At 37.9% G+C, this 19,415-nt stretch overlaps 1 protein-coding gene across 6 annotated transcripts in view; it reads right to left on the minus strand.

Moving 5' to 3' along the window:
* The window catches only part of SLIT2 (slit guidance ligand 2), a 421,334-nt gene that overhangs the window by 330,383 nt on the left and 71,536 nt on the right, over window positions 1-19,415 (minus strand). The window lies entirely within an intron of this gene.

Consider the following 19,415-nt stretch of genomic DNA (forward strand, 5'->3'; position numbering starts at 1 on the left):
TAAATTGTCCATTTGAAGGGAAAAATGGGATTTTTTTTAAACTGAACTATAAGACTTATACGACATTTAGAAAAACATTGGGAAAAAAATCTCAACAAACAAAAATGTTTATTTGACTGGAACAGAATTTAGTTAATTAAAGTTTTCTTATCTATAAACATATGTTTATTGTAATTATACTATTCACTTTGTTCTTAAATGGGTGTAATTTCAAAATAAGATTTTACTTCCTTTCACTATCATGAATAACAAATTGCTTATGGAAAAACACTTCCCTACAAAATAACTTATTTTTGAAAGTTGGCCCTGTCTGTATAACTCCTGGCAGCTACAGCTCTTGCAATAGGGGAATATAACAATCATGTTTATTGTACTAACTTCATAAAGCAAGTCTATATTACAAATTTCCTTTATAATGAGCGTGCATAAGCTGCAAATGAAATGTAATTTAGCTTAATAGAAATGTAAACATTTAATTACAATATATAATGAGTTAATCACAAAACAGGATTGTTCATCTTATAATGTGAAAAAGGTAAAGTAAATCAATTCCCTATAAATAAATGTACATAAATTCATCCACATGTTTTATTCCCACTGATTTCCATTTTTAAAGTTCTTGTGCTAGGATTGATTCAATAAAAAATGTAAATGGATACATCTTCAACAGTTACTGCTTTAAGATGCCATGCAAAATAAAATAGTTTAACATTCTGAATTTAAGTTTCTCTTTGGTTATATCTATACTTCTTTATATCCAAAGCATTCCACCTATGTTCCTACAAATTTATTAGAAAAGAAACTAAATGTTATTGTTACAGAACATTAAATCAAGGCATTTGACACTACAGTCTACAGACACCTAAAAAATTCAACTATCTGCAGCAAAGAGAGTTCCTTTGAAACATCAAGTGCTAAGGCTTTTCGGGCATCAGCCACCTGGTTATAATCAGAATGCATTGGGCTCCAAATGTCAGCATTAAGATTTGATTTTAATGATGAAAAAGTTCAGAAAACTAGTACTTTTGTATGCAGATGGTTTGATAAAAAGAATTAGTCTGTTTTGAATTCACTCTTGTTCTCACTCTAATTTCCCCAACCTTGCACCTTCCTTCCCCCAACTCTGCTTTTTATGCCTTCTTCCATGCCACACCATGTGTGTGGAATGTCCTCTGCCAATCTATCAGTCACTCCTAAATATTTTACCAATGTCACTGGTAAAAGTTTTTGAAAACTAACTACCAAAATGTGTGCATGCCTTACCTAGTAAGCATATGATCCTATTATTTTAGCCTTTGTCCTTCTGGTCAACCACAGATCTGAATATCCTGTAGCACTAATAAATTCTGTATGACTCTCTAAGTCCTGCCTAATCTGGGAGTCTGTGGAGTTTATAAACTCTAAATACAGTATTAGAGTTCTGTACAGTTGAATACTGGGAAATGATAATAATGGGCCAAGACAAGATTTTCTAAAATGACTAGCAATTTTCAGTGCTTTGAGATACTTTTAAAAAGAGTCGAATTTTTAGAAGGAGGGTTCTTAGCTCTTCATGAAAACAGGCCACTTTAAAAGGTGTCTCAAGATGGGGACTCAAACTGAGCGACCCGAAATCACTAGTCTTTTCTGAAAGTGTTAGCCAGGGTATATATTTTGGAATTGAGTACTTATAACAGATAGTGAGAGATTGTAGTCTATAGTCCACATGGCACTTCTACATATAGGAGTAGACAAAAGCCCCACATCAAATGTTTCCATCCAAAAAAATACATTTATACTACTTGGAAAGTATCAGTTTTTAGAGTCAAGTTATATTACTAATCATACAAGATGGTGTAGAAAAGGGTTTTCTGGGTAACATATGCCATCACTGTGAATTAATGCAAAAATGCCCTCTATACTACATACACACAGTACATATTATACATTGTCTGCTCTTGAACACCTCCAATGCCCTCTTCTCCACACATCATTTTACTGTCTAAACATCCTTGATTCTAGAGATGTGTGCTAATGTTTAACCTAAATGAATTATGACTAAAGTAAATAACATTCACAGTGTAGTTTCTTTCTTTCATCACACTGATTTAGGACTAGAATGATGAGTACATGCAGAGATAGGTCTACTTATCAGGCTATGTGAGGAAACTGGTTCCAACCACGGTTTCTAATTAGTGTCTGTATAGCTATATCTTCTGTGACACTCAATGGAATTCAGACTCCCATACATCAGCCCAGATTCTGAGCGAGACGTTGAGGTCTCAGTTCTCATGTGGCTGCAGAAAGTGGAAACTTGAATGGAGATGAGCCTTTCCTATACATATTGTAGTCAAGGTGGAAAGTGGAGGTGTCTTTTATAGGAATAAGTCAAATATGTTACTGAGTTTACATCCATCCTCAAGATCCACTTTTTTCCCCAACACCTAAAAGAAAGCCATCCAATTAAGGTTGACTGGTTTGAAGGGAAAGTGAGATAGTGGACATGTTGTTGAGATAAATTACATACAACTGCAAATGAAACTGAACTGCTTATTTGTCCTTCAAACATCATTTGTCTCCTCTTTGGGACAGGGAACATGTCTTTGTATGTGGTTGTACAGCACCTAGCTGAATGAAGACAGATCCTTCCAGAGGCATAATATATTACATAAAAACATAGGAAATGCCACACTGCCATACAGTGATCACTTAGTCAAGTTAAGTTTATTGTCTTTCAATTTCCTTGACATCCCCATAAGCAGTAGTGAAACCTAACTTTTCTTTAAGACCCAAAATGCATAAAAGAGGTCTCAAACTGCAGTTGCAATTTTCCAGGTCTACATCTTCAGGGATGAAGACTGACTTTTGATCACAAGCTTCTTTTCTGTGCACCAACATAGAACTACCCATTTTGCATGAGAATATTCAGTGTCTACCCACAATTCAAAGTTTCTGCATTGCGCCGCCAGCGGAGCGAGCAGAGGCTGCGGGATAGGGGGGAACGCAGGGGAGGGGCCCTCAGGGAAGGAGCTCAGGGGCTGGGCAGGAGGGGCCCGCGGGCCAGATGTAACCCGCAGGCCATAGTTTGCCTACCTCTGCTCTAGTATCTAGAGATATCTTTTACCATCATCTTCACTATTCTCCACACCCACAAAACATTAATATGTGATCTGTTTTCCTTGTGTAAGTTCTAGGAACAGCAGACAGAAAACTATGAAGCTCATATAATACAAAAACTAAGTGTAGCATTAAAGCCCTTGAGAAATGTATATAAAAGCAAATAACAAAACTAATGTAAAATCATGGGGCTGGGAGAAAAAGGTAGCTTTGAAAGGGTTTTATTTTACATGGAAGTGATATTAGGATACAGGGGATACAAGCCTTCTGGCTGGGAAGAAGCAGTAAAATTGTGTATGATTATACACATCATAACCCTTCACAATGCTGTCCAAAATTTCTACAACATATTTTGAAATATAAAGGTTTATTATGTGACAGAATATGCGTGTTTATAGTATATGCAGAGTCATGTTCTGATCTAGCTGTGTAAGGTATTAGGTCTAAAGCCACAAAGTACTTTAGCTTTGGAGTGTGAGCTATATTTATGACTTAGATTTTTTGATATACTAGGTAACATCTGGTTTAACAGTTTGATAACACGTTAATTTAGGCAAGAAGAGGTCTATAAGTGTATAAGAATGCAGTCAGTATATGAGATGTAGATTGTATTATTTAGTACATAATTTGTATATATTAAGTATACACACGAGAATCTGATACTGTAAATATGTAATATGGTTTTGATCATGCTTGCTGCTTTCATAGAGATTTTAGTCATGTAATATTTACTGTATTTAACTTATAAGATTTCAAATTTCAACCATATCAAGTAAAAAATGCACTAAAACTGAGGTCGATAGATTATCTGGCTGCTTGCCATGCAGACTAAGGGACAGATTCTTATCTCAGATGCAGGGTAATTATCACTGTGCATCACAGAGTCTGCCACTGTGCTTGCAGATGTACAGAATGTGCAGTCACCAAAATCAAAAGAAAGGGTACATGCCACATAGGCATATTTAGAACTATAATTTCAGCTATGACTAATTCTATTAATGTTTCGTGAATGTGAGGAGTTAGTTCACCCTACAAATGCTCAAAATGAAGATTATAGATTAGAAGTCTACAGAATGTTCATTTTAAAGAGTAGTGTTTCAGTTATTGGTACAAGAGACCTTTCTTTCTAATTCAGCGTATTTAATGGCAAAACAGCACTTCCATATTAAAGTCTGTGTACTCAAGAACAATGTAAATTAACAGCATTCATATGGAGGAGAAAAGGAGACTGAGATACTATATAAACTATAAATTACTTAACTTTGAAACATGTTCAGTTTTATAATATAATATGTTTTAAAATAAACTCTAATGGTATATACTTATTGATCTGACACGCATCACTGTGAGGCACAAAATTTGATACCCATTGGTTAGTTTTACCAGTAAGATGATTATTTTATAGCAGGCGAAGCTAGGCATTTCATAGGAAACGACATGAGAGAGTTGACCAGAAGAGCTCAAAATTTAAATGATGGATTTGACAGACAGACAAGGGAAGATAAAATCCAGAACAAGAACAGAGGAAGGATATGGGAACTATTATTTAATGGCTTCTCAGGGTATATTTCTTGTGGGCTTGCCTCCTCCCTCCCAATTTTTAAAGTTTATATTTAAAGTTCAGACTTTTGGGGGGTAGGGTCAGTGCTGCAGAGGGATTTGTGAAGTGGAAAGATTTGAATGAGGCAAGCAGGAGATATCTGATAAACACATTTGGAAACGTTTACTAAATATAAGGGGCGGCAAGAAAGAAAACACAGAGAGGTTTGTGGAAAAGGTGAAACTGAGTCTGGCTTCTCTGGTGGAGCACAAAGACTAGGGGAAGAATGCACAAGGAGGCCAGGTCAGAGGCATAAGTTGTTCTATCATTACCCATAGGTAAATATTTATATTGTTTGCCCATCTTTCAGATACTGTACATAAAAGGGACTAAGTTCTCTGATGCCATTGCTAAATGAGAAGATGCCACAATGCATTCATGGATTTCAATGGAATATTTTTCTAATTTCTGAACTTTCTACTAATAAAGTGATTGAAAAGGAGGAGTTTCTTGCCTGAAAAAAAAAATCCTTCGACCCAAAGTAAATTGTTAAATAGGAGACTAATGCAGTAACAGCACAAATTTATTTAGTATTCCAGTTCTCTACTGTGTTTAACTAAATAAATTCTGTTTCAGGCTATCTGTACAGAAATATTTATAGCCAAAGTGTAGATTTAGATTTTTTCCACTAGCAAATATCAGCAAGGTCCCCAGTGTCATGCAAAGATTCCCAAAAGAAAAATGCATCTATGTTCTAACATTTCATCTTAATTTAGACTACAGATTGCTGTACCAAAAAGTTACAAATATTTCTACCCTGTTAAAAAAGTCATTCTGATATCGTTTTGCATAAATGCTAGTAAACAGAACCACTAATTAATTTTGAAGTTCTAGATTTTTCTTCTTTGGGTGAATGGGGAAAATTAAGAGGTTTCTTATGAAAGTAAGGCACCGATATCACTGACTAGAACAAGATGCAAGGTGCTCAGGTTTCCTTATGCAGTTGTGCTATACACCTCAGTCCAGATTTGCAACACAACATTCCTAGCTATCACAATTCTAAGCATAAACTGCTAATTGCACCAAGCAGTGTCCTGGATTTTGAGATATGAAAAAATGTCCAAAAGGGATAACCTGCAGGGGTGGGAGGGGGAAGAAACTCAATGAAGATAGCTTGCCTTTTCATCTCACAATACACCAAGGGCTACAGACAGCAACAATACAGATCACTGCAAAACTGTATTAATGATGAGAATTCAGTTTGCACAACCATTTTCTTCTGCAAGACTAAAGAAAAAGCCATGATACAGTTGCAAAAGATAAATTCCAGCGAGGATAGACCACCACATAAATACTTACATTAAAACAAAGTAACATGTATAGGCAATCTACTCTAGCAGTAACAAAAGGTGGGGGAGGAGACAGCTGTCACCCCTCTGCCTCCCTTTCTGTATTCAAATGATTAGCACTTTACATGTCCAAGACCTGAAAGGTCTACTTAAATTCAAGCCCCCACATAGGCCTGCACAACAACATGGACTAGTTTAGACCCACAGGCTACTGCACAAGAAACCACTGAAATTCCTAACAAGTGCCATAGATCCCTATCCCATTGACACTGAAGGAGGGCTGATATCCATTTATTCCACCCCCACCCCCAAAGTACTGGAAGAGCCCACTCCCCACATATTCCATCCCCCCAGTGCCCTCTATCACACAGATACAAACTGACACTGCACCTAATCACCCAAGGTCCCAGTGCTCCGGCAAACCAAATTCACTGCAACATATCCATGATCATCTAGAGTGGGATAACATAACCTTACCTACCACGGGAAATCAAATCACTGAACTAAGCCCTATTTTTTTAAATAGGCAGCACTGGCCACCAGCCAATCCCAGCACACTTGAGAGGTGCCCTGGGAGGATCTCTTAACAAGGGAAGGCTGTCATTTGCTAAGTGCTGCTCAGGGGTGAATGTTGCCTTCATGGACCCACACTCTGGCACTGGCTGGTATGACTGGCAAGCCTTGTTGCTTGTATAGGCAATTATGTGAACTGGATCACATTTCTAAACATATCACCGTTCACTATTAAACATCACTATTACCAAATAAAAAATGAACTAGATGAAGTCAACACATCAGTTTTACACTCTTTGCAGTATAACACTGGTAGCTCACTTCTAGGCTTCCAGTAGGGTCAGTATTTCAATACTTGCAGACTGCAATCAGATACCCCAAAATTATCTTCTAGATTATCATAAATTCTTCTTTTAAATTAACTTTTCCAACTGATGTGATGCAGTAGAGCTGAGTGCTGGGAATCAGGATTTCAGGGAGCTAATCTTGCTCAGCTGTTAATTTATGGTGTGATTTTAGGCAAGTCACTTCACTTATTTTACAGATAAGTAAACAAAGGTACAGTGACATTTACTACTCTTTACCTACTTCAATAACATGGATACTATGAGGCTAATGTTGGTGACATGCTTTAAAATCTGCACAGTTAAGTACAAAGTATTATTATTATTAACCATTGAGTGTAAAAGCTATCTTGGGTTTTGAAATGTGACTATCAGACCATTTATGGATTAGCTGGCTCTACACAATTGTTCCATGCTGCCATAATTCCAGGGGTGATATACAGTACTTACAGTCAGAAACATTCTTTGTTAGGAGAATTGGAAATTTCCAATTTTTTTTTTTTGGAGAGGGGAGTAGGAATGGATGGAGGGACAGAGCAACCAATGGGGGTGCTAATATGGATAAAGTAAGCAAGCATGAGAAGAGTTAGAATCAATCACAAAATGTGGGTCTGACTGGGTGAGGGGACTGCAGTTTCTACACACACAGACCAGTGGAGACATCTGTACTTAGAGGGGGATTCAATGTTAGATGTGGCGGGAACGTAGGATCTGCCAGCAAAGGGCAGTTTTGAAATCCCACCAGATTACGCTACCTGGAAGATGCACCAATCAGCACATTTCATGGGCGCCCTATTGATCAGGCCCTGTCCTCTTACCACCATTCACTTTTATGGTGCATTGGTGTGTTCCAGACTGCACTTTGGAGTAAAGGCAGGGGTGGGAGAGGAGGGGGCACAATACAAACAGCTAGCATCACTGTGACCCCTCCCCATGATCTCATTCCATATGGAGTTTTTACTGCTGGGCCTTGCAGCTCCAATTCCGTGAGGCTCTATGTGTGGAAATTTGAAAACGAGTTCAGCCATTACTGTCTAAAGTGCATATTACTCCGTGCCCAACAGGTACATCAAAGGACAGAATCTTTGGCTGGATGAATGGATAAGAGGTGTATCACTAAATTATTCACACGTTAAAAAAATACTTACTTGAACACATAGGTTTCCCCTACTAAAAGTCAATTAAATATTTTTCTACAAGTTTAAATATAAATATCTGATGTTACTGATTTTTTTTTTAAATTCGATCCTTGACATCACTTAGAAGTTTCTTTAAAAAAATCTTTAAAGTCCCTTCCAATTCCTAAAAATGCAGTCACGGTAAAATAGATATTGCACCTTGGCTTAATGATAGCCCAACTCTTTGTAGCAAATAAGTCTTTGCAACATTCAAAGTAGCTTTCTTCCAAGAGCAACCTTAAAGAAAGGGAAGAATAAAGAAAAGACGGAGGCCAGGGAGGGTGCTCTTAATAAATCTTGCAGCTGAAAGCTCTCCATCAAATACCATTTTATTATTAGAATAAAAACAAATGGTCCACTGGTATCAAAAATAAGTTTTGTATAGTTTCTTTTAAAAGTGTACTTATTAAACGTGGTAGAGAGCCATAAGACTAAGTCATTCCACTACAGCAAGCCCTGATTTAAATTATTAGATCATGAGTTTTTTCTGTTTAACCACATTCTTTCAAGATATGATAAACTAATGATAGCATTTTAAATAATAGTGAACTTCACATACAAACCAGCTATTATATTTCAACACATGCTTGACAGGCTGCTGGATGATATAAATCCACTGTATGTTAAGAAGGCATCATAGTCAGGTTACAAATTTAAAACCTCACGCATGACAAACTGCACAATAAATTTTTAATCAATCACAGCCACTCACTGGAGATTCCTGCTTTTTAAAAATGGACAACACTTGGTGGGTCTTGAAGGATAGTGCCAGAAGTTAAGGACCACATAGTTAAGGTGATATTTGTTTCTCCACTTGCCCTTCCAGGATCAAGTGCTTTGGATCCAGACTAAACGATGCCAAGGTTCCCCAAAGCAAAACTGGTTGATAAATTGGTTGATATTGCAGAGTTGGGGGCTAATGAATATTGTGCTTGGACCAATACCTTAAAATACTGTAAATGTTCCCTGGTTGCCACAAATTACATAGGGGTCACCCTGAGAGAGACAAATACCTATTTGATATCAGTAGCCATGATTTTGCCAGCCTTCCTCGTCTCAAATTATTAACCATAGTTGTTAATTTAAGTATCATGGGGAAGTGTTTTCCTCTTTCATGATGCCTTTTTAGTGGTGTAGATGTTGGGACTTGGTATTTGCAAGTGGCAGCTCCCATTGATCACAGAATTTCTCCCTCATTTCAAATGTGCATTGTTGTGGTAGAGCGGGCTGCCTTTCCAGTACTTTCTACAGTGATAGTACGACCAGGACTTGAGTTATGGCATAATCTTTCATCAATCTCTCTTTTGCAACTATTGTTGCAAGGGGGTCACTCAAACATTCATTTCTTATTATTTAGGCATTACACGGCCCCAAGAGCTCCACCCAGGGACCAGGACCGCATTGTGCTAGACTGTACAAACACAGGACAAAAAGATGGCCCCACCCCAAAGATGGCAGGAGTCTTTCAGAATGGGACTGCTGTGTCTTTTAGGGAGCGAGTCCTTGGTCTTAGAAGTGGGCATTTCTGGGCCCTTTGCTCAAATCTCAGGAATCTGTCTGGGAATAGGAAGGGTTATGAAAAATGCAGTGGGAAGAGGAAGGAACGAGGGATGAAGGATTATGTTCAGACATGGGGGCTACACAAGCCTATACTCCCAGGGTAAAGTTGGGATTGAAGGATTGCAGCAGGTAGGTCTACAATTCTACTGATTGGGGACACTGTTAAAAAAACATTGTTGTAATTAAGCAGTGATCAGAGGAAACAGCAGATGCGGAGAAATCTTTATTGGCTTTTTCCAAGAAAAGTAGCAGCCAGTGGCCTTTCAATCAGTACCCATGTCAGGGTTTCACTGATGCCATCACATATAACAGCAGCAATTAAGCCATGAATTTAAAACCTCTTTTCAAGAATATTTTTTTTTAATAAGTATCTGATTTTTGGTTATTTGGATTTTCTCTCTCCCTCTCCCCTTTATTTTTTTTAAAGAAAAAACAGAGGGCATAGTTATGCTTATTGACAAAAGAAATAGTATCTGTTGTCTTCTCAACATCTCTTCCCCAATAAAATATTAAACATGACTGTAGAAATTCCAAACATTCTTTCAGTCACTTAGAGTGGAATCTTTTGAAAAGTTTATCGCCAAACAGACATGTGATATAAGCCAACCTAGTGCCTCAGCAAGTGGATATGCTACTAACATTCAAATCTTGGATTTAGTGGCTGTTTACAGGTGTCTAAAAAGATGACAGCATGTGCTATTTCAACTCCAGCATCACCTTTTGCTCGGCCCTCACAATGGCAAGGATAACTACGTATACTTTCACCTTGGCATCCAGAGTGAAACATTTCAAAAATACAATGTATGAGTTTTGAAATGTATTTTGATACATAAAATACCCAATAAAAACAAATTAAAGTATCAAATAAATTACAGTTCATAAGAAATGCCAAGAAATTCAGTTGTTCTATAGACCAAGTACAAATCTGCCATTGTACCAGAAATTGTATAAAAAGCATTAGAATTTAGAGCCTTGCTAATCTATACAGAACACATAAAATAGGCTTGGGAGTTTAAAACACAAGTTGGTCAGCACAAAAGGAAAGGTTACCTTAAGTTAGTCTTTAAGTCATGCTGTTGTGTGTAGCTATCACACATGTTTCAGATCCATCTGAGATCTGATGGGATGTTGCATGCCACATGAAGCTCAATTTTAGTGTCCTAAAGACTTTAAGTTTCAATGGGGACACAATGTCATAGAAAGATGTAGACCACACCAAGGGTGAAAGGGATATAGATGACAATAGTGAAAGTAGTACAAGAAATTAATACTTCTTTGAAGATAACGGGCCAAATTTTCAAGAAAACAATGTTTTACTCAATAGAAGTTGGCAGGTTCCAAATTCTTTTTGTTCTGAAATACATAAATAACCTAAGAGGCAACTGGTGATGTGAAATATGTCTTAACACCAAAACTACTTGGAAGAGAACAATAGACTCATCAGTATTATAGTGAAAGAGTCTGAGGAATAGAAACGGGAGTCTCATACCTAAGCTATTTTTTTTTATAACAAACTGCCAGATTTTTTTTTTACAAAGTCAAAATGGCTTGAAAGCTATGCGCAAGGTCTTCACTGCAATATAGTATGTTACCTGGAAGTGCCATTTTAAAGTAAGGCTGGGAGGTATATTCCAAAGGCCAACTGATATTAAACATGGGGGTAACAGAGGCCCTTTCCTTAAAAAAAGAAATCCTTACTAACAGATTTGTGCATGCCTATGCTAATGCCTAGAATTCCTTGACTTGTTTTAAATAGTCTTTATGTAAAGAGTCCATCTGACCTAGTATGACCTCTACAAAATGTATATTAAAAACACAAAAAAACCCACCTTAAAATACACAAATAGTGGCACAACGTATCCACTTGAGAGTGTTTTTTCCAGTTATAACAAAAGACAGGACATGGCAAAAGACATTTCTAATCTTTAGTACCGGTAAATTGCGGTGCATTAGAGCTAGCTGAGAAATGGAAATGAAAAAAATTATCCATTCCCCCCCTTTAGAATTTCAAAGGGTTTGAAATTGACCAGCACTACTATGCATACAAATGTACTTTTCTTTGTTTAATATTGTTTTACCTGTCAAAGTAAGTGATTTGATGAACAGAGTGAAAGGCTGTCTATCTTCACCATAGCTTCTGCAATAGGATTTTTATCTGTTGCCAAGGTGTTATTTTGTAGCTTTTCACAGCAGTAATGAGTGAAACAGTAGTTATTTTATTACATTAAGACCAGAGTTGGCTCAAAATTAAAACAGATGTAACTTTCTTCTATAAACTAGTTTATACTATGTTCCAAAATAACAGAAAAATCAGTTTTAGTTATATTTCATTGTTAATCTAAACAGTACTTCACCTTCAAAATATTCAGGTTTGTAAGGTACGTTCTTTATATATCATCCTTAGTGATGAATACAAGGATTTCAATTTCTTCACTCCACTGAGAATAATATTTTAACATTGTTTAAGGAATAATAAATTTTGGACTGACTTCAGACTAACTCCATGGACCTCAAAGGAGTTTAGCAGTAGAACAGAACCAGACCCTGTGCTTTTAAAGCAGATGGTGAAAATGTTAGGTTGCTCATATTTTTGCATCTCAAACTAGAAAAAAAAAAGTTGACCATTCTATTCTGGAGTAAAACTACATTGGAGCTACACATTACAGAAATGTCAATGATCACAAACATTGCCTCCCCACAACCTCAGGAAGTTGGGGCAGAGAAGCTTTGTCTGGATGAGCATGGGAAGAAAACTCTTAGTCCCTTTAAGAATTGTGCTTCTGCCCTCTTGTGGGCTGGAAAAGATGAGCACTGTGGCTGATTGCTGCAACATAAGTCTGTTGGCTCTCCCACTCCCAATGGTGTCTCTAGGCAGGGCGAAGGGCTTCTTATGCCCTCCCCCACACCCCACTAGAAGAAAAGTTCCCTCTGAGATTAGAATAGAACTGGGATTGGAGGCCTTGCTGTGTGCATCATGCTACTTGCCTTTTGAGGGCTGGGAAGGAATTTTTCCCTCACTGCATGGTTGACCTGGCAGTATGGTGTGTTGGTGGGTTTTGTTTGTTTTTGCTGCCTTTCTTTCAGCAGTCCAGGGAGTGGTGGATGTTAGGTTATGAAATTCATGTCCCAACTTGGCATGTACACAGTTCAAGATATTCAATAGAGGGTTCAGTTTCCTGATAAACTAGAATCAGTAGAGGATTACAAGAAAGCATCTACTTTAAAAAAAGGCATGGAATGGAATTGGGGCTCATAATATCTAGTGGGGTGAGGAAACAAACCCTTCTTTCCTACCCTCTTACCAAGTGGAGAGTAATGGGGTCCCAGGCATGGTTCTGGGACTAAGTTAACAGAGTGTGGGGCTGAGGGCAGTCCTCCACCAGATGGAACAGATTACTAAAGATGGATGGCCTGCACTGGATGAGTCATTGCCAGATAGTTCCAGATATGTTACTTTAATAGAGTTGCAGGCTAGTTAAACTACACTCTGGAGTCTTGTCCTTCCTGCACCCTCCAGGACAGTGCCTCTAGTGATTTCAGGGTACTTACTGTCCCATAGGCTTATGTCCCAAAGGTGGTTGTGGTGGCCACAGTGCTACCCCTAAAACATCTTTCAAACTTGTTTGAAAGTTAATTATCTATGGTGTTCTCTCTTCACCTTGCTTATAAAATGCTCAATCATTGACCCTCTTAGTAGTGGTTATGTTCACCTAAGAATGGTATAATTTAGAATAATCCTGTATAACTGAAGTTCAGCTGCAAATCTCCACATACTTTAATATTAAACAGCACTATGTCTGTTGTAAGTATGGTTTGAAAGATTATATATAAAGTGTTTTTCCATGGAAAAAAGTTTAAAACATGTGAGTAAAAAATTCAAAACACTCAAAATAACTTGGTATGTTAATATTAAAATCCTACTGAACATTCATGTTCTTGAATACACTTAGATTTTCAGCTTGGATTCCACTTGCTATATTTCTTTTATAACTTTAAGAAATGTTACAATTAAATTATTTTATGTTCATAAAAAGAACTACGATTAAGTAGGAAATGTGAATAGCTATCACTAGATACTAAGACCAAAGCTATCAAACTTGCTGTCCTCAAGCAAGCACCTGAATACATGTGTAGTTCTGAATCAGAATGCGTCCTGTGCCATTAGACATTGCTTTGTGCACAAACCAGTCTGTCATTCCTGTTTATCTTTGCATGTCTTTCATATTTTTAAGTCCCATAAATTTTCAGTCTCTGAGCAGTGTTTGGAGGCATTCTGTCTACCTCTTTTGTGAGTTGGGCAGCAGCCCAAATTCCCTTGAAGCCAATATAAACTGGGGTGCTCTTAGTTTGTTATTTGGAAAAACTAAAGCCATTTCTCCCCCCCCCCCCCCACCAACAGAAAAGTATTATTGTAGCAGTTCCCAGCTCAACAAATCTTTACATATAGTAACAAACTACTGTTCTTGATTACAGTTCCCAACTTTCCATGTTTCTTGTTTTTCTGAATTGAGGCATGTACTCCCCCACCCCCGCCACACACACACACACACACACACACACACACATACATACATAATGGTATCTTATAATCATCTTCTGACTTTGACATTATCATCTACTCCTTCAGAATCCAATTCCTGTTATCTCTAAAATCTCTGATGTGTCAGTCTAAAATCTTAAAATATCTCATTATAAAAATATATTTTACACAACCCTGAAAGGCATTTTTCCAACAGAAATAAAAATGTAGGGATGTGAAAGCACATTTACAGCAAAGAAGATCAGCAAATCAACAATAGATTTTATATTACAACTATTCTCCACAAAACAGCTAAAATACATATTACAGAGCAGAGAAGTACCCACTCATTATGTGCCACATCTTTTTTGTTTTGATGTAAGTTGCTTGTAACAAAAAAATGTTCTAACATTTTGTGATATGTTAAGGTAAACAAAACTAATAGGATTAAGACAGTGATGGTACACTATTTTCTAAATTTAATGGATTTTAAAAAACCTACTTGATTCTCTGTATTCCTTTCTTCCATTCACAAATACAGATTTTATGCAATGGAAGCAAAATTGGATTGAATGGATTAAAAAGAGTGATGTGCCACAAAAATACATTACGTTTAGAAATAGGAGTTAGAATACTGTACAATTAGATTAAAAGATTCAAACAAATGACTTCATTCAGACAACAGCATGAGGGGGGAGAGTATAAGATCAGACAATTTAATTCTATTAATTAGAAAGTAAAGTACTGTAGTTTCATGATGGACTCTGTTGGAGTTTTAAATAGTCTACCCATCTAGCCTCCAATTTAAGTAGCAGGCAATCCTAATCCAGCCACTTGGCCTGGTGTTCAACACAGCCATTAGTACTTGCAGCTTCATTCTTATGCACAAGATTCTCCATGAAGTTGAAAATTACCAAGGTGTGTTCCAATCTGGGCTCCGGATTACTGTGTGAGGATTTAACTCTTTGTGATTATTAGGTTCTCAATTTCTTTATCTATAATTTATAATCCCTTTTTCTGTCCTCTTTAAAATATCTAAACTTGAGACATCTTCAAAATAGGTGAACATTATAAACTCTAGAGACATGAAAATGGATGTGAAGTTTGCACCAAACTGAAAGAAGTTGTGGGGAACAAAACCTAAACCAAGAGATAGCCTCTAGACATTTTCTTGGAAATCAAAGACTTCTTAGACTCTGAGTAAGTGGATATTTATATATCAGAAGAGGAGTTACTGAAGGAAATACAATGACATACACTACATGGTTATTTTGGAATAGGCTTTAATTTTCAGTCAAGTTTGATAACAAAAATGCTGCAGGAAAAGTTTACCTGTCATTTACTAACCCAGATTAAAAATACCTGAGCTCCCAAACTCAGCACCAATAACCCTGCAATTAAATGAACAATTGAGTACCCTATTTAATTGTAATTCAATCAAATTTCTATTATTTTCCCTATATAAATCATTTAGTTTCATTTCTGTGTCTCCTTTCTTCTACCCACTAAATCTCACAACATTCTTTTGGTTTTCTCATTTATCCTCCATCTAATGCAGGGGTTCTCAGGACAAATTAGTTAGTGTCCTCAGTGTGGCTTGTGGGTGGCTGCTCTGACAATTTTTCCTAAATACTGAATTAACTTTAAGAAAAACAAATAAATACACACACACGTCCAAGTAGAGTAATTTATTGCTCGCTAGTAACTGTATGTACAACAAACATACAAATATCACTTTTCACAGCAGTTTTACTTAGCCCTGGCAAGCCTGGGGACAAATTAAGCCCCAGAGGGAGTTCAGGAGAGGCAGCGGGGGATTGGTTGGGAGCAGGGGAGGCAGCAGGGGGTTGTAACCTGAAGCCCCACTTCGAGAGCTCGAAGCCCCATGGCCGGTAGATGGAGCCCAAAGCAATGTAGCTGGAGCCTGAAGCCCCATGGCCAGAGCCTGCTACCCCACTACCCCAGGCCTGAAGCCCAAAGCTTAAGCCCCGCCGCCCCAGGAAGGTGGGGAACTCACCAGCTGCCTGATTCTCCAGCATTGTGCCCTAGAGAGAGAAGGGCTACGTGGAGGGTTGTAGTAAGCCTCAGAGGCTAGCATAAACTGCCTGGAAGAGTGGGACCCACAAGGACAAGGTCACAGCTCTGCCACAACATATACTAGTGGTCCAGGTCCTCACTAGCTGCCTACTGTTTTCCAAGTGGAGGTTCAACTGTTAGACAAAGAACGCACAAAGTTCTAAATATTTAGAGACCTATTTTTCTGAGCTATCACATCTCTCTGTTGGAGTGCCAGTTACCATCAGTTGAGATATTCAAGATTCAGAGCAGGGCATTTGCCCTGAGGTGCCTTGACCCTGAAATTCACCCACATCATCCCCTTGGTCCAAAATAGCCCAAATTTGGAGACGTTCATGATACACAGATAAGCCCATCTCTTTTTCCAGTCTTCTTTCAAGGCTCAGGAGTGCAGTGAGGCCTGGTACATTTGGGTAGCACAGGCAACTGTTTGACTTTGATGGTTATTTTCTGGCTGGCACTTATTGGTTTTCAGGTCAGGAAGTGGCTGCTGATTTTACTATTTACTTATTGTTTGAGATACACAGCAAAGACACCTAGAGCTCTAGATGAGCACTTATTTTGCACATAAACTGAAAGAGGAAAACAAATTCCAGTACATAACTATGATAACAGTTTTCTACTTTCTGAACTCTATCCATGAGTGTGGTTGCTGCTAATATATGTAATAATGCTATTTACATATAATACATCTGTATTAGGTTTATAGGGTTTCAGTAATGTATAAGGCAGCAACCCAACAACACAGCCTTTAAGAAGGGGGGGGGGGGAAACAGTTGTGCATTTCATTTGCTAATTAAACAATAACATCAACAAACATTGGCACTAAGAGTTTAATAAAAATTGGATTGTGGCTCTTTCCTGAGGCTTACATGGTATCTGTAGCATTGCATCCCAGCATGGGATATCGGAACAGAGTGGGACTGTTTACCCTGTCAATCACTTGTCAATCCACACAGCTCTATACAAATACCCTTTGTATTTGGAAGCTGTTTCACCAACTGCAGTAATTACATTTTTAAACACAATGATGGACACATTTTGCAAAACTACTAAATTAAAGCCACTAATATGCACAGGGAAAAAGTAATGTCATGGTTACGCTTCTGCAACTGGAAAAGTTACATGTTCAAAAGTAAGCTTCCAGTCACTTATTTAAACCACATATGTTTACATTTAAAAGTATCTCTTCCATTTCTAGAAGCCATTTATTAAAAACCCAATTGAGTGCTTAATTATTTCTTTAGTTAAACTGCAGAACTTTAAAGAGATCAAGTAATTTCACTTCCGTCCCACCCACCTCCTCAATCAACTCTTCCCAAAGGAAAAATACTCCAGATTTTCATGGCACAGAAACCCAGGGAAGATTGTGAACCTGGATTCTGCACCAAGGATGCAAGATGGAGGACAAAGGGAAGAAGGCCAGAGTCTTCTCCTCCTCCTCCAAAGAGGACTGAAGATCTGACATTCAGTATAAAGAGACTGCCTTCCTGATTAAATTGGTCACCAGTGCAGCAAGGTCATGCCAGACCCAGAAGACAGTGAAGCGAAAACAGAGACCAAAAAAATGGAACGTTTCCCTTAAGAAACCAAAGGGGGGAAAAGGCTTTCATTTCATCCAAGCATCTGGTATGGGTGATAACTAAAGGATGGAAAGAAAATGACTAAACAGGACTTCCCCCCTGCTATTGACAAGTTTATATAAGTGGAAAGTGTCACCACAAATTGTTGCCGCTGTGAATTTATCCACTAAATTGTTCTCCATCCCTTTGTATGCAAGCTTCTGCTTTATGGATTCCACCCAGCACAAAGTACCTCCAGATGCCAGAAAATGCAAGAAGAATTTAAATCCTAGTCTCCTGTATTATCAATTTGACTGATTGTCACAAGCCATATCTCAAAGTCATGGAGGGAAATATGGGTTCCTCTAGCCCCTACTCTGAGTCCTATAACTTTGATTACAAGTTTGGCTGGCTAGCATTCCCTGAGAAAAGTCTGCACCAAACTTGAGACTTAGCAGAACCCAAAACATCTGCAGAACCTGGCAGATGAGAGAAAACTGTAGCATCCCTGAATAACTGCACTCTGGATGCTGCCTCTGTGTAGCCAGAGGAACAGTCTTCACCATTCAGAATTATCCAGTAATGACTAATAAGAATATACACCCTTTTCATCTTTAAAGGGTTTTACAAGTATTGTATATCCTGCATAACACCCCCGCAGGCATTATCCCCATTTTCAGTAACTAGAAAAGAAGGTCAACTAACTTGTCAAAGATCACAAGACGTAGTATCAGCATACAGGAGTTTCTAGTCCAATCAATTATTCAGACCATGTGGATCTGTGCACCAGTAGTGTAGTGTGCAGCTCCTTCCATGAAAGTTAATCTAAGTCTTGACTTTAGGATATCATGTGTGGCAACATAAGCTGAGCTAGTGAAGGACCTAGAGATGCAGGGAGAGCTACAAATCTGTGTCCAGTCTCAATGTGGAATCCCATTTACGTTCATTACAAGAGAGTCCTGTCTATTCTCTGCCACAAGAGACTCTAGAAGTCCCCCAAAAGGCTCTGATCTCAATAATACCATCCTAGAAGTCAACCATGGCTTCTCCGTCCAAGGACAGCTTTTGTCAAGAGGTGAGGAAAAAATAGGGTGACGTGTTGCCTGACTGTGGGAAGGGTTCTGTCAAACAGATTTACTTGAATTTAAGAAATTAGAACCTTTCTTTTGACTCCATCCTGCCCAGAAAAATAAAATAAATCAAAGATCACCCAGACCATCATTCATCATGGATATCTAGCACCAATTCCCAGCATATCATTTTTATCAATCCATACAGTTCAGATTCAAAATGGAATCCCTAAGGCCAGAGCTGGCAATTTGAAGAAGGAGATTCTTGCTTCAATTAGTGGGAAAAATGTGTCCCCTCCAGCCTCCAGGCACATCAGCAATTTTCAAGACTGCTCAGGTTGGAGCATTGTTCTCTCCAGGTTCATATATTCCAAGGAGGGACCACTGTGATCATCTAGTTTGAACTCCTGTTTAAAAGGCCATAAAACTTCCCCAACATAGTTCCTAGAGAATATATTTTGGAAAACATCCACTTGATTTAAAAATTAATCCACCATGACCTTTGGTAAACTGTTCCAATAGTTTAGTTTTTTTTTAAACAAACTTACCCCCCAATTTCCAATCTGAATTTGTTTAGCTTCAACTTCCAGCTATTGGATCATTTTATA

Source organism: Mauremys mutica, chromosome 5, assembly GCF_020497125.1.
Source record: "Mauremys mutica isolate MM-2020 ecotype Southern chromosome 5, ASM2049712v1, whole genome shotgun sequence".
NCBI lineage: Eukaryota > Metazoa > Chordata > Testudines > Geoemydidae > Mauremys > Mauremys mutica.